The sequence below is a fragment of the Malus domestica genome, chromosome 14 (assembly GCF_042453785.1).
Source record: "Malus domestica chromosome 14, GDT2T_hap1".
Classification (NCBI taxonomy): domain Eukaryota; kingdom Viridiplantae; phylum Streptophyta; class Magnoliopsida; order Rosales; family Rosaceae; genus Malus; species Malus domestica.
The window spans coordinates 23,647,282-23,663,397 of record NC_091674.1 but is presented as its reverse complement, the minus strand read 5'-3'; the positions used below and the strand labels follow the sequence as shown (position 1 = coordinate 23,663,397).

General features: G+C 40.7%; 1 non-coding gene across 1 annotated transcript; it reads left to right on the top strand.

Moving 5' to 3' along the window:
• Window positions 1-3,995: 3,995 nt before the first annotated feature.
• On the top strand, window positions 3,996-4,098 carry LOC114821249 (U6 spliceosomal RNA). The gene has a single exon (XR_003768696.2). It is a non-coding gene; the product is annotated as a U6 spliceosomal RNA (small nuclear RNA).
• Window positions 4,099-16,116: the final 12,018 nt, after the last annotated feature.

The window sequence follows — 16,116 nt, the reverse complement described above, 5'->3', positions numbered from 1 at the left end:
TGGAAATGCAAAAACAAAGCGTGGGAAGGAAAGGGTAATTTTGAAGACAAGAAAAAGGTTGAGAAGAGTTTGTATGTTTCGAAGTGCAAAATTTGTGACAAAGCTCATTCCGGTGAATGTTGGTTCAAAGGAAAAGTGAAATGCCACAAGTGTAGCAAATTCGGGCATATGCAAAAGGATTGTACCTACAAAGATAATCAGCTAGCTCACTACACCAAATCAGAAGATGAAGAGACCAATATGTTTTATGTTGGTCATGATACAACCGTCCAAGAAGAAGCTAAAGTTTGGTTTGTGGACAGCGGCTGTAGCAATCATATGACGGTGAATAAGAACATTCTCCATAATGTTGACACTACAAACCTAACCCGAGTGAAGATGGGAAATGGGCAGCTAGTCGATACATTGGGAAGAGGTACTATTGCCGTGCATATGAAGAATGGAAAGATGTTCATCAAGGATGTCATGTTAGTTCCTGATTTGAAGCAAAATTTGCTAAGTCTTGGACAACTCATTGAGCATGGCTACTACTTATATTTTGGAGACAATACTTGCAAGATATATGATAGGAGGAATCGTCAACAACTCGTGGCTAAGATTGAGATGAGGAAGAGTAGAAGTTTTCCACTCACAATTGAGTATGCAACTCAATCAGCACTCAAGATGGAAGTGCAAGAAGATTCAAAGCTATGGCATAAAAGGCTTGGCCACTTGAATTTTCAAAGTCTCAAGAAGCTACAAGAAAAAGAAATGGTGCATGGGTTGCCGAGTATCCAAGAAAATGAAGAAATCTGTGAAGGGTGTGCACTTGGGAAGCATCATAGAGATTCATTTCCACATGGTAAAGCTTGGAGAGCAAAAGTTCCATTGGAATTGATTCATACAGATGTTTGCGGACCCATGAAGACCTCTACTCAAGTGGGAAACAAGTATTTCCTAATCTTCGTGGATGATTATTCCAGAATGACTTGGGTATACTTTCTAAGACAGAAATCAGAAGTGTTCTCAATCTTCAAGAAGTTTCAAGCTATGGTTGAGCGACAATCTGGGTATCTAATCAAAGTTCTTAGAAGTGACAGAGGATGAGAGTATACATCCACAGAATTTGATAAGTTTTGTCAAGATATTGGCTTGGAAAGATAACTTACTGTCAGCTACACTCCACAACAAAATGGAGTAGCTGAGAGAAAAAACAGAACCATAGTCGAAATGGCTAAGGCAATGTTACATGACAAGGGAATACCTCAATATTTGTGGGGTGAGGCAGTTAATATAGCGGTCTACTTGATGAATAGGCATCCAACAGTGGCAGTTGAAGATAAGACACCATTTGAGGCATGGAGTGGAAGAAAGCCTTCCGTGAATCATTTGAGAGTGTTTGGGTCAATCTGCTTTGCTTGTGTTCCGAAAGAACTAAGACAAAAACTTGATGAGTCAAGTGAAAGATGCATTTTCGTAGGCTATGCTTCATACACAAAAGGGTACAGACTCTACAATTTAAAAAGGAAGAAAGTTGTGGTTTGTAGAGATGTTCTTTTTAGTGAGAAATCTTCGTGGGATTGGAATCAAGCAACCATCCGAGAGGAATCTGCACAAATCAGAATTGAAGAAAAAAATCAACCAAATGAAGAGGAAATTGAGCCAGAAATTCCACAATTATCACCTGAAAACAGTCCTCAAGCTCACTCTCCTACACTTTCAAGTCCAAGTTCAACGCCGGTTCGGTTAAGGAGCTTAAATGAAGTCTATAAAAGCTGCAATTTTTGTGTTGAAGAACCAGAAAACTTTGATGATGCAGTGAAAGAAGAGACTTGGAAGGCTGCAATGCAAGAGGAGATCAATGTCATTGTGAAAAACAAGACATGGGAACTAGTGGACAGACCTTGTGACAACTCCGTCATAGGAGTGAAGTGGATTTATAAGACTAAGCTCAATCAAGATGGTTCCGTTCAAAGGAACAAGGCTAGATTGTAGCAAAGGGTTATTCTCAGAAACCCGGAATTGATTTCCAAGAAACATTTGCACCGGTAGCTAGGCATGAAACAATCAGAGGCCTTATTTCCGTAGCTGCTCAGAAGGGGTGGTTTCTACACCAACTTGATGTCAAGTCGGCTTTCCTAAATGGAGTCCTAAAAGAAGAGGTGTTCGTTGACCAACCTCAAGGATTTGTTCTTAAAGGACAAGAGCACAAGGTGTATAAGCTTAAGAAGGCACTTTATGGCCTGAAACAAGCTCCGAGAGCATGGTATGGAGAGATCGACTTATATTTCAATGAAAGAGGTTTTCAAAGAAGTGAGAATGAACCCGCCCTCTATGTCAAAACAGAAGGTATTTCAGATATCCTTATTGTTTCCTTATATGTTGATGATTTGGTTTATACTGGAAGTAGTCATAATATGATCTTGAATTTCAAGAATGACATGATGAGGAAATATGAGATGAGTAATCTAGGCATGTTGCATTATTTTTTGGGAATTAGTATCATTCAATCAAATGATGGTATCTTTATTACTCAAAAGAAATATGCAAAAACACTTCTAGAAAAGTTCAAAATGGTTGGTTGCAAGCCTGTTGCAACACCTCTAGTTGTGAATGAAAAGTTTCAAAGAGAAGATGGTAGTGGTGATGCTGATGAATCTGTGTATAGAAGCCTGGTTGGGAGTTTGTTGTATTTAACAGCGACTAGACCCGATATTATGTATGCTGCAAGCTTGTTGTCCAGATTTATGCACAAGCCTACTTGCATTCACTATGGAGCTGCAAAGAGGATCCTAAGATACATACAAGGTACACTTGACTTTGGTATTATTTATGAAAGGAATGTTAAGCCCAAATTGTATGGGTTCTGTGATAGTGACTGGGGAGGTAGTGTGGATGACTTGAAGAGCACATCTGGCTATACTTTTACATTAGGGACTGGTGTATTCTCTTGGGCATCTAAGAAACAGAAATCAGTTGCACTATCAACGGCAGAGGCTAAGTATGTGTCGGCTTCAATTGCAACTTCTCAAGCAGTGTGGCTGAGAAGAATTATGCAAGAGTTTGGTGAGAAACAAGAATCAGCAACTCATATCCTTTGTGACAATAAGTCAGCTATTGCCATGAGCAAGAATCCTGTCTGTCATGGTAAATCAAAACATATTGCTCTGAAGCATCACTACATCAGAGGTGCTGTGGAAGACAAGGAAGTGGATGTGGTCTACTGCAAGACAGAAGATCAAGTTGCTGATATCTTCACCAAGGCATTACCAAAGGACAGATTCATCTACTTAAGAGAACTTTTGGGAGTGAAGCAGCAAAGCATTAAGAGGGAGTGTTAAAAGTTAATGCTTTACTTAAACTGATTCTGCTTTACTGAAACTGATTCTGTGTAAAAGGGCTGACTGTTGCCTTTATCAGTCGACCCATTCTCTTTATCAGTCGACCCATTTACTTCAGTCGGCTTATGTATTGAGCCATATATATTAGAAATATCTGAATGAAAATAGAAGATCTCTTTTTTACAAAAAGCATCAGCCCTTTGTTTTCCAAGCTCTCTGCACTCTGTTTCTTTGATTTTCAATCTTTATCATTTTATTCAAGCCTTATTAATGATGAAAGATTGTCTAAATACCAACAATTCAAAAGCAAAAATAGTTGAACTCACATTTGGTTGTTAGCTTCTAAGTTTAGGGGAGCTTATAGAGATGTCATTTTCATTGATGATGCCATTGCTAACTAGGGACACCGAGCATTTTCTAGGACCATGCTATTCATACAGCTGCTAGAAACGCCTCCTTTTTGGCTGTATTAACTCCGATTGTCCTACAAGTTCTTTGTAATTGTCGTCCTACAAGTTCATATTCCACTAGGTACCCCAGAATCTAATTGGCATATTGCACATAAACGACAATAACATGGGTGCCGTTCTTAGGACAGAGATGAGCTACCAATCCCACATCGAGCAGAAGACTTTTTCAACAGCCTTTATATAGCATTCACCTGCAAGCATGCTTGTCCCTTCGGGGACATCCGATAAAATTGGAACGATACAGAGAAGATTAGCATGGCCCCTGCGCAAGGATGACACGCATAAATCGAGAAATGGTCCAAATTTTTTTTTGCTTCTTCCGAATTTTTCAAGATTTCTGAGTTTCGTTTTCTTCTTTTCATAACCAAGTTCAATGTTGTTCAATATTTCGAGAGCATAGGAGGACTTGCACACTTCATGTTTGATGAAATGAATCTGAGAATCTCTCTATCTGATTTCTGTTGCTTATGTGAACTCTATAATCCTTTACTTTTTGTAATTCAATGGGTTTTTTATGTGCACTGCAATCCGGAAACTTCTTCAAGCATGGGAACCATTTAGTTTTCTTCAATATCATATGAAAAAAAGAAAAAAAAACATTTAAAGCACCGCTTGGAAGAGAGAAAAAAGAATTGTAGATCCAAATATATATAATTGTCCTCGATTTTACTATAAATTAAACGAATCAAAATTAAACAAAAGAAGACGGTTAAATTTTGTAGATAGTATAACGGGCAGAGGATTTAAAGTAAAGTTCGAACATATTAAAAGAAAAAATAATTTTCAATACATAGAATTAGTAGCTAATCACTGTAAAAAATTTGATAAATTAGACAACGAAGTAGAAAAATATTTCAATTGGTCAGACGATAATTGGGAGAATATCTGTAAGGGGAAGAAACCCTTTTATGAATTTTTTAAGGATAAACAAGAAAAAATTGTAGAAGAAATGAAAATGATCATAGATCAAGATTACTCACAAGAAGAAGTATTCATAATACAGAGTTAGAGCAGAGAGAGAGAGAGAGAGAGAGAGAGAGAGAGTATTTCTGTTAAAATTAACAATGGTAACCAATTATATTTGGCTTTTAAAAATAAAGTTATATTTCTTAACCATAAATAAGATTAATTGACCATATATAATTGGGATCCCTATAGAATTCACTAAGTGTGAATTGACTATATAGAATATAATTTTTTTTCTTATGTTAGGATTACCATCCTTGCAAAACGGGGAGTTTTGTTAGTTTAGGGTCGTCCTTTCTAGGAATAAAAAAATTCTTACGAGAAGGATCCTTGACGGATCGGTAAACCATACATGAGTATGATCATGCTTATGACCTATCATTAGGTTGCATATTAGCTTCGCGATAAATAGAAGGAATTGCAAAAGAATTTGGATTTGTTTTCTTAGTTAACTGTACTAGAATTTTTTAATCAACTTTGATGTTAACATTTACCGGATCTTATAATTCTCATTTGAAACTAGCTACAATAATAGTTTGTTTGAAAATATTTCTTTGAAAAACACTTATGCTTAGAAACATTTCTAGTAATTGGAGTACATCAAAATTTTTAAGAGAAATGCAAGTGCCTTCTAGAAAAGTACTTGAAGTCCTCTATGAAAAAAGTATGTTGATGCACAAAATCAGTGAGGACTTTGGTACAACAGAAAGTGTTAAGTTTGTGACATTCGCTAGATTGTTCCGGTCACTAGTGTGGATAAGTATGTAAATGGATAGAGACAGGGAAGCAAACACAAGATGTACGTGGTTTACCCAGATTGGCTACATCCACGGAGTAGAGGAGTTCTCATTAATTGTGAAGGGTTTACACAAGTACATAGGTTCAAGCTCTCCTTTAGTGAGTACAAGTGAATCATTTAGTACAAATGACATTAGGAAATATTGTGAGAGAATGATCTCTATTTATAGAAGAGAGTTTCTAGTTTCATTCTGACATTGACACGTGTCGTGTTGTGATTGGCTTCTGATGTTGACACGTGTCGCGCTATGATTGGCTTCTGATGTCGACACGTGTCGCGCTGTGATTGGCCTCCTGGTTGGAGGGAAACTCTTCTGGGTCCTTGACGGTATAACGTTGACCGGTGCTTAGTAGTTTCGGGATTGGTCAAGTATGGTACAAACAGTGCTCCCCTAAGTTCCCAAGTGAGGGAAGCTCCTCGATTCGGGACTTGCAAGATCCAAGCCATTGAGTAATCACGAAACTTCTAAGTACCGAAGTGTGATATCATTTTCACTTGCCTAATCTGTCTCATACGTAGATGTGACATCTTCTCTAGAAGTATTTTTCCTCCATCCAAGGGTGGTATCTTTAACCGATGAAGATGCACAAGGTAATGTATCAATTTCACTTGAAGCTTACTTGTAGTTTCGGGCTTGGTCAAGTGCGATACAAAACCCTATAGTAGGAGTCCCCCAAGTCGCCGAGTTAGGAGATTTACCGAAAGAGGTAACAGACAAGGTAAGCAATCAGACTTCTAAGCAAGCAACCTGGATCGGAGGTTCGACTTCGGCTTCCGGTTGATTGTTTTCCTTCTCCTTGTGTCGTAAACAGCAACAAGGATAAGGATAAGCAAATGGAGACGAGATGATATGAGATACTTTTGCTTTTGAAGAAGTAACTTTCCATAGGCTTATTCTTAAACTGGGCTGGAGGGTTTTCTGGTTTCCTCCAGAGTATAAGGCATTCTCAAGAATTTGAGGGTCAAAACAAGTCCATCAAATCTAGAATACGTTCGACCTTGATGATATGGGATACTTTTGCTTTTGAATAGTAGTGGATGTATCGGCACGTGTTCTGTTACGCTTGTCTCCACATGCTTCCTTGTATCATTCTCACTTGCCCTATCTGTTCCTCAGGCAGATGTGGTATCGTCTCTGGAAGCATAAGATGTTGAAGATGAGTACTTGAGAACAATGCCAGGTAAGTAATCAGGCAATGGGTTCCAGGCAGTCAATTCCTGACTGGAAGCTTGATTCCAAGTGCTGATTGATTGCTCTCTTTCTCCTTGTCTTGCAAGTAAGAACAAGGCCAAAGGAAAAGACAGGAAAAAAGCATGATATGGGATACTTTTGCCTTTAACCCTCATGATATGAGATACTCTTGCTCTGGTGTGGCTGGTTTGTATAGGTATTATTGGGGGGGGGGGGAAGAAAGCTATTTCAAGAGGCTTCGTTGGGAGTGCCCTCTCAGATATAAGGAAGGGTTGAGCATTTTTGTAAGTCTGCCTGTCCGTGGAGGATGGAGGTCGACATATATAGAAGTCTCCCTAACAACAAGTAGTAATGCTATTCCTTTACCCTTCTTGGTCGTAGCAATGTAGTGGGAGCTGCAAGCTTCACGTGTTTTAACTTTGTCAGAACACTTTGAAAAAGTGGTATGTGGTATCTGGAAAGCTGATGTTGCGTGTGAAGATTGCAGACAAGCTTTATCCAAGGAAATCTGGCTCTCGAAGTTCGGAGAGCGATGCCTCTTCGGTTTTCGAACAAGCAATCATGTCGGGGATCTGGCTCTCGAGATTCAGAAAATGGTGCCTCTTCGATTTTTGAGAAAGCAATCCTGTTGGGAGTCTGGCTCTTGAGATTCGGAGAGCGGTGCCTCTTGGATTTTTTAGAAAGTAATCCTGTTGGGAGTTTGGCTCTCGAGATTCGGAGGGCGGTGCCTCTTCGATTTTTGAGCAAGTAATAATGTTATTCCTTTACCCTTCTTGGTCATAGCAATGTAGTGGGAGCTGCAAGCTTCACATGTTTTAACTTTGTCAGAGCGCTTTGAAAAAGTGGTCTGTGGTATCTGGAAAGCTGATGTTGCATGTGAAGATTGCAGACAAGCTTTATCTAAGGAAATCTGGCTCTCGAAGTTCGGAGAGCGGTGCCTCTTCGGTTTTCAAACAAGCAATCTTGTCAGGGATCTGGCTCTCGAGATTTAGAGAACGGTGCCTCTTCAATTTTTGAGAAAGTAATCCTGTTGGGAGTCTGACTCTCGAGATTCAGAGAGTGGTGCCTCTTCGATTTTTGAGCAAGCAATCTTGTTAGGAGTGTTTTCTCGAATGTGAGTAAAGGTTAGACATTTTTGCCAGTTTGCCTTGCCACAGAGCACGAAGGTTGACACACATTGGGACTTTCTAGTTATCAAGCAGTGGTGTTGTTCCTTTACCCTTTTGGGTAATAGTAGGGTAGCTGGATCTTCAAAATTTATGTGTCTAAACTTTGTCAGAGATCTTTGGCAAAGTTATTTGTGGTACCTGATGAGCTGATGTTGCGTGTGGAAAGTGGTGCCTCTTCGAAATCCGGAGAGTGGTGCCTCTTCGGAATCCGGAGAATAGTGCCTCTTCGATTTTTGAACCAACGGCCTTGTTGCCCTTTCTTTTATAAGGGCATCAATTGTGTGCAAAGAGTACATTCAGAGAGTTATTGCTTGAAAGAATTTTCCCCTTACTTCAGAGATTTATTGCACCTCATTTCTCCTTCATCATTTCTAAGAATGTCTGGCCCATCCGACCGTCGTTTTGACTTGAACTTTGGTGAAGAGGCAGCCATGCCTTCTCAAGACAACATATGGCGCCCATCCTTCTTATCCCCTACTAGTCATCTTACCATTGGGGACTTTGTGATGAATAATGATATGACCGCTGCAGTGGTGGCCAAGAACCTTCTCACTCCCAAAGATAACAGACTACTTTCCAAATGGTCTAATGAGTTGGCTGTTAAGGATTTTTTGGCTCTCAATGTTCAGTGTGCAGGTTCTGTGTCTAATATGGCCCAACGCCTATTTGTTCGAACCCGCTAAGTTGAATCATTGGCCGTTGAAATGATAAGTTTTAAACAAGAGATCAAAGGGCTCAAGCATGAGAATAAACAGTTGCACAGGCTCGCACATGACTATGCTACAAACATGAAGAGGAAGCTCGACCAACTGCAAGAATCTGATGGTCAGATTTTACTTGATCATCAGAGGTTTGTGGGTTTGTTCCAAAGGCATTTTTTACCTTCGTCTTCTAGGGCTGTACCGCGTAATGAAGCTCCAAATAATCAACCTTCGGTGCCTCCTCATTCTGGGGTTCTGCCTAGTACTGAGGCTCCGAATAATCACCTTCTGGAGCCTCCTCATTCTGGGGTTCTGCCTAGTACTGAGGCTCCGAATAATCACCCTCTGGTGCCTCCTCTTTCTGGTGCTCTGCCGACTGCTGAGACTTCTCCTGAGCAACCTTTGTGAAGGCTCCCTCTTGTTTGTTTATTTTGATTCATGTATATGTACATATTTGTAACTTATCGGAGATATCAATAAACAAGCTTTGCTTCTTTTTAACGTATTGTGTTAAATACACCAATGCCTTTTTCACTAAGTTCTTTGAATTTTTCCTTTCGTTGAAGCTTTGTGAGTGAAGCATGTAGGTTGAGGTAGTGCTCCCTTAATTTTCTGAGTGAGAAAAACTTCTCGTTTGGAGACTTGAAAAATCCTAGTCACTGAGTAGTCGTGAGACTTCCGAGTATCAAGGTGCAGTAGCATATGGTAGGAGTCCCCTAAGTCTCTGGTCGAGGGAGTTGACGAATGAGGCATATCCTTTCTAAGTGGCAGCCCAAAACTCATTCTTCATATATATTTGTTATGAAAGTTGTTAGGCCCAAAGAAGAGGAGACCTAGGCAATTTTTTTTTTTTCGAAATTTTTTTTTTTTTGAATTTTCGAATTTCCGAAAAAATATATATATATATTTTAAAGTTTTGGTGTTGAAGCTTTATAGGTGAAGCTTTGAGGTTGAAACTTTGTTGGGCACCATGAATTGATTTTGCTTCACACTATCTTGATCAAGATAGTGTGAAGCTTTTGTAGGTGAAACTTTTATGTTGAAGTTTTGTAGGTGAAGCTTTTGTGGGTCAAGCTTTTGTGGGTCAAGCTTTTGTAGGTGAAGCTTTTGTGGGTCAAATTTTATGGGTCAAGCTTTTATGGGTCAAGCTTTTGTAGGTCAAGCTTTGTTGGGCACCATGAATTGATTTTGCTTCACACTATCTTGATCAAGATAGTGTGAAGCTTTTGTAGGTGAAGCTTTTGTAGGTCAAGCTTTTATGGGTCAAGCTTTTGTAGGTGAAGCTTTTGTTGGGTACCATGAATTGATTTTGCTTCACACTATCTTGATCAAGATAGTGTGAAGCTTTTGAGAATTTGTAGTTGTCCTCCATTGTTGAAGCTTTGTAGGTGAAGCTTTGGAGTTGAAGTTTTTGTTGGTGAAGCTTTGGAGTTGAAGCTTTGTAGGTGAAACTTTGGAGTTGAAGCTTTTGTTGGGTACCATGAATTGATTTTGCTTCACACTATCTTGATCAAGATAGTGTGAAGCTTTTGAGAATTTGTAGTTGTCCTCCATTGATGAAGCTTTGTTGAATTTCCCTTTTTTTATTTTTATTTTTATTTTTTAGGAAACTAAAAATTTGAAAATCTGGAAGAGACAACATATACAAATATTGCTTCCACACTGTTGAGCAAGAGATTGTGATGCAAGCCACATCTTGTAGTAGTCGAAGGTTTGGATGAACCATATAAATTGAATTTGCTTCGAATGTCTGAGAATTGTAGTTGCCCTCCACTGATGAAACTTTTGTTGACACCATAAATTGGTTTTGCTTCACACTGTCTTGATCAAGAGTGTGTGAAGCTTTTGAGAATTGTGGTTGAACTCCTTTGATGAAGCTTTTGTTGGCACCATAAATTGGTTTTGCTTCACACTGTCTTGATCAAGAGTGTGTGAAGCTTTTGAGAATTGTTGTTGCCCTCCATTGATGAAGCTCTTGTTGGCACCATAAATTGGTTTTGCTTCACACTGTCTTGATCAATAGTGTGTGAAGCTTTTGAGAATTGTGGTTGCCCTCCATTGATTAAGCTCTTGTTGGCACCATAAATTGGTTTTGCTTCACACTGTCTTGATTAAGAGTGTGTGAAGCTTTTGAGAATTGTGGTTGAACTCCTTTGATAAAGCTCTTGTTGGCACCAGAAATTGGTTTTACTTCACACTGTCTTGATCAAGAGTGTGTGAAGATTTTGAGAATTATGGTTGCCCTCCATTGATGAAGCTTTTGTTGGCACCATGAATTGGTTTTGCTTCACATTGTCTTGATCAAGAGTGTGTGAAGCTTTCTACGAGTTGTAGTGTTTGCATTGTTACAGAGGGGAAATGTTTGAAGCAGATGCAAGAGAGCTGAATAACTTGATCTTCGTATGCCATGCACTGAAGTTGTTGTTGGTTTGCAATAAGACTTTGTTGGTGACAATAACTCTTGTTGGGCGTAAGTGTTCCCCTAATTGAGTTGTCAAGCTAGGGGGTTTTTTATTATTTGTGAATGCTAGGAGTACAAGTTGTACCACTCATCTTCTGGTAGGTGGAATGAATGGTGAGTTGCTTTCATCACTTGGTTGGTGGTACGAAGGTGAGTTTCTTCTTCCCCTGGTTGGTGGCATGAATAGTAAGTTGCCAAATGATATTAGAGTATGGGTTGTACATTTCATCACCTAGTTGGTGGCATGAAGGAGAATACAGGTTGTACATTTCATCACTTGGTTGGTGGCATGAAGATGAGTTCCTTCTTCACCTGGTTGGTGGCATGAGTGGCAAGTTGCCAAATGATATTAGAGTACAGGTTGTACATTTCATCACCTGGTTGGTGGCATGAAGGAGAGTATGGGTTGTACATTTCATCACTTGGTTGGTGGCATGAAGATGAGTTATTTCTTCACATTTTATCACTTGGTTGGTGAGAATAAGGGCAAGGTGTCTAGGCACATTGTAGCAAGTGTCGAATGACATAAAATATGTTGAACCCTTTCAAAGCACAGTTGACTTATGTATGAATGTGTTGGAATGTATGATTGAACAAATATACTGTGAAGCTGTTCGTTTATTTGTATAGTCTTGTTGACATATACTTAGGCTTTGTTTCATGTTGGAAGCATTCATGTTGAAGCTTTGAACCCGAGTGTTTCATTGCTAGGAATGTAAGAGGATTAGGATCAAGTTGTCTAAATCACCTCTTTATTGAATTCATGCCAAATAGTCTTCGTTACATAGGATGCCGAACGGCTGAAGCTTAACACTTATACAATGTGAGTTTACTTGTAATAGTACTTCAAGTGATCAGCGTTCCATGGATGGCCAAGGGTCTTGCCATCGGAGCTTCTAAGCTTGTAGGAGCCAGGGTGACTGATGCCAACAACTTCAAACGGTCCATCCCAGTTTAGACTAAGTGTTCCTTCACTCGGGACTCTGTCGCAGAGTAATCTTTTCTTCAATACCCAGTCCCCCACTTTGAAATAACGAGGTTTGACCCTTGAGTCATAGTAGTTGGAGATGCGCTGCTTGTAGGCGACATTCCTCAAGCGAGCCTGGTTTCTGTGTTCCTCGACTAGATCTAAGTTAAGGGTAAGTTGTTTGTCATTTTCGTTTTGCACGTAGTTCTGGACTCGGAACGTTGCTTGCTAAAGCTCAACTGGGGTAACTACCTCTGTACCAAAGGTAAGTGAGAATGGGGTTTCTCCTGTTAATGTCCGATACGAAGTGCGGTATGACCAAAGAACTTGGGGTACAAATTCTGGCCAACAACCTTTAGCCTTGTCCAAGCTGGTTTTCAAAGTTCGCTTGATTATTTTGTTGATGGCTTTAACTTGTCCATTAGACTGGGGATGAGCTGGGGAGGCAAAACATAAGTTGATGTTAAACTTAGAGCAGAACATCCTGAACTTATTGTTGTCGAACTGTCGCCCGTTGTCAGTGACTATCGCATTAGGAATGCCGAATCTGCAAAGGATGTTCTTCCATACGAAGTCTTCTATTTTTGCCTCAGTAATGGTTGCCAATGGTTCTACTTCGGTCCACTTTGTGAAGTAGTCAACTGCAACGATTGCATAGCGAACCTGCCCTTCCCTGCAGGCATTGGGCCGATCAAATCAAGTCCCCATTGGGCGAAGGGCTAAGGGTTGATCATAAGAGTGAGCGGCTCGGGAGGGGAGTGAGGAATAGTTGCGTAGCGTTGACACTTATTACATGAGCGGGATATTCTTATGGCATCTTGGTGAAGTGTTGGCCAGTAATATCCTTGGCGAAAAGCCTTGTGTGCTAGGGATCGAGTTCCAGCATGATCTCCGCAAACTCCTTCATGTATTTCTCGAATGACAGTTTCCGCCTCTGCTGGCGTAAGGCATCTTAGGTATGGTAGGTTAAAACCCCTCTTGTAGAGTTGGTCATTAATGATCACGTAACGGGTAACCTTGTATTGAATCTGCTTAGCTTGGACTTTGTCATTTGGAAGGGTGCCATGAGCAAGGAATCTATAAATCGGGGTAATCCAACTATCTCCTTGTTGTAAGTTGCACATTTCCGCAGCCATGGTGCTTGGTGCTGCCAACAATTCGATCTGAATTTTTCTCCCAATCTTATCTTCCACAGCTGAGGCGAGGCGAGCCAAAGCATCTGCATGACTGTTTGCCACTCGAGGAATTTGGGTGATTTGGTAGTGGAAGTGCTTGAGCAACAATTGTGTTTGTGCCAGATATGCTACCATGGAGTTATCCTTAGCGTCAAAGTTGTTGGTGACCTGGTTAACCACCAATTGGGAGTCACTGAAGATATCAATTCGTTTAACCCTAAGGTGTTTGGCCAAACGTAAACCTGCTATGAGGGTTTCATATTCGGCCTCATTGTTCGACGCCTTGAATTTGAAACGAAGAGCATACTCTATCGCCACTTTGTCAGGGGTCGTAAGGACTAGTCCTGCACCACAACCTTGTTGGTTGGACGAGCCATCAACATATAGACTCCATGCTAGGGCTGTTGGTTCTATTTTCTGAGCTTCCTAGGGTAATGAAACCACTTCTTTAGGCGTAGAAACAATGTCAACAGGATATGTGAAGTCGGCGATGAAGTCTGCCACTGCTTGGCCTTTCTCAGCTGGCTTTGGTTGGTAGGAGATGTCAAACTCACCCAATGCTATCGCCCATTTGATCATTCGCCCGGAAGTGTCAGGACTTTGGAGTATCTGTCGAAGATAATGATTGGTAAGCACGATGATGGAGTGTGCTTGGAAGTAAGGGCGAAGTTTTCGAGCAGACATGACTAATGCTAGAGCTAATTTCTCAATGTTGGAGTATCGTATCTCCACATCTTGTAAGGCCTTGCTAGTGTAGTAGACAGGTCGTTCAACATTACCATCCTTTCGAATGAGAACAGAACTTACTGCTAAAGCCGATACCGACAGATAGATAATGAGAGTGTCACCAACCTCAGGTTTGGAGAGCAAATGGGCTTTACTCATGTAGTCTTTGAGGTTCTTGAATGCCTCAGCACATTCATCAGTCCATGTAATGTACTTCTTACTTCCCTTAAGTGCTTTGAAGAAAGGAGTACATCTGTCTGTGGCTTTAGAGATGAACCTAGTTAAGGCTGCCACCCTGCCAGTAAGGCTCTGAATGTCTTTTGAAGTTACCGGTTCCTTCATGTCGATGATTACTTTGATCTTCTCGGGATTAGCCTCAATGCCTCGTTGGCTTATCATGAAGCCTAAGAATTTTCCAGAGCCTACGTCGAAAGCACATTTGTTGGGGTTTAACCTTATTCGATACCTCTTTAGAATGGTGAAAGTTTCAGATAGGTTGGTGATATGTTGGTCAGCATGTTTGCTCTTGACTAGCATATCATCAACGTAAACTTTCATGCTCTTCTCAATCTGTTCGGCGAACATTGAATTGACTAGTCTCTGATAAGTTGCTCCTGTATTCTTTAGGCCGAAGGGCATGACTTTATAGCAATATAGTCCCTTGTCAGTAGTGAAGGTTGTGTGTTCTTGGTCCGGAGGGCATGACTTTATAGCAAGATTTGGTTGTATCCTGAGTAAGCATCCATGAAGCTCAGAAGTTCACACCCTGCCGTTTAGTCTATAAGTCTGTCTATGAGAGGAAGAGGAAAACTATCATTCGGGCATCCTTTGTTTAGGTCGGTGTAATCGACACACATTCTCCACAAGACCTTTTGGAGCAGGAGACTTTCCTTGGTCGGATTCTTCTTAAAAAGGACAACATTTGCTACCCACATTGGATAATTGACTTCGCGGACGAAGCCTACACCTTTGAATTTTTCAACTTCTGCCTTCATTGCCTCGTACCGTTCAGCGTCATAAGATCTTCGTTTCTGTCTCACTGGCTTGGTTTTGGGGTCAATACTTAAGCGATGACATATGATATCGGGAAAGATGCCTGGCATGTCCTCGTATGACCAGGCGAAGACCTCAGTGTTCTCTTGCAAAAAAGAGATCAATGACAACCGAATAGTTGGTGACAAGGTGGTGCCAATCTTCACCATGCGATCCAGATAATCTTTTGAGATAGAGACCTTATCCAACTCTTCAGCGGGTTGTGCTTGCTGGGTGAAAGAGTCATCTCGAGGATCGTCGGGTTAACTGTTGCCACCGTGAAGATCCAAGTTGGCTTCGTCTGGGCTGGTCTTTATGACTTGGTCATGTATATAAAGGGTCTCCTTGGGCATATGCATGTGTTGTTGCTTGACCGAAGTGTTGTAACATGATCGTGCACCAAGTTAATCTCCTCTGATGTAACCATTGCCATAGGGGGTTGGAAATTTCATCAACAACATATGTGTGGATACCATGGCCTTGAGATCATTGATGCTTGTGCGTCCGAATATGACATTGTATGTCGTTGGGCAATCAACCACCAGGAAGTTAGTGGTAATGGTAGCTGTGTAAGGGCATGTACCAATGGTGAAAGGTAAGTGTATGCTCCCCAAAGGTTGCACGATATCACCGGAGAAGCTTATAAGAGGGGAAATTGAGCGATCGAGCAAGTGTTCAACTACATTAAATGCCCTGAAAGCTTCAGCAAACATGATATTGATCGAAGCCCCCATGTCTACCAAGATTCGTCGTACTTCAAAGTTGGCTATGTGAGCTTTCACGATCAGTGGGTCATTGTGAGGGTAAATGATACCTTTTTCTTCCTCAGGGTAGAAACAAATTGGATCCCAGTTAGGCTTTTGATACTTACCTCCCCTGATGTCTTCCACGTGAAACACTTGGTGGCCAGACCTTAAAGCTCGTTCACTATTTTTCATGGCTCTGTTGGAAGATTTAGATATGGGTGTGCCACCACTTATGGAATATATCACATTTACCTGGCATTGGTTACGGTTACCCCTTGGAGGGTGAAAGAGGAATTGATCAATTTTTCCTTCACGTGCCAAAGCTTCAATATGATCACGAAAGGTGATACACTTCTCACCGTCATGGCCCTTATGCTCGTGGTAGTAGCAAA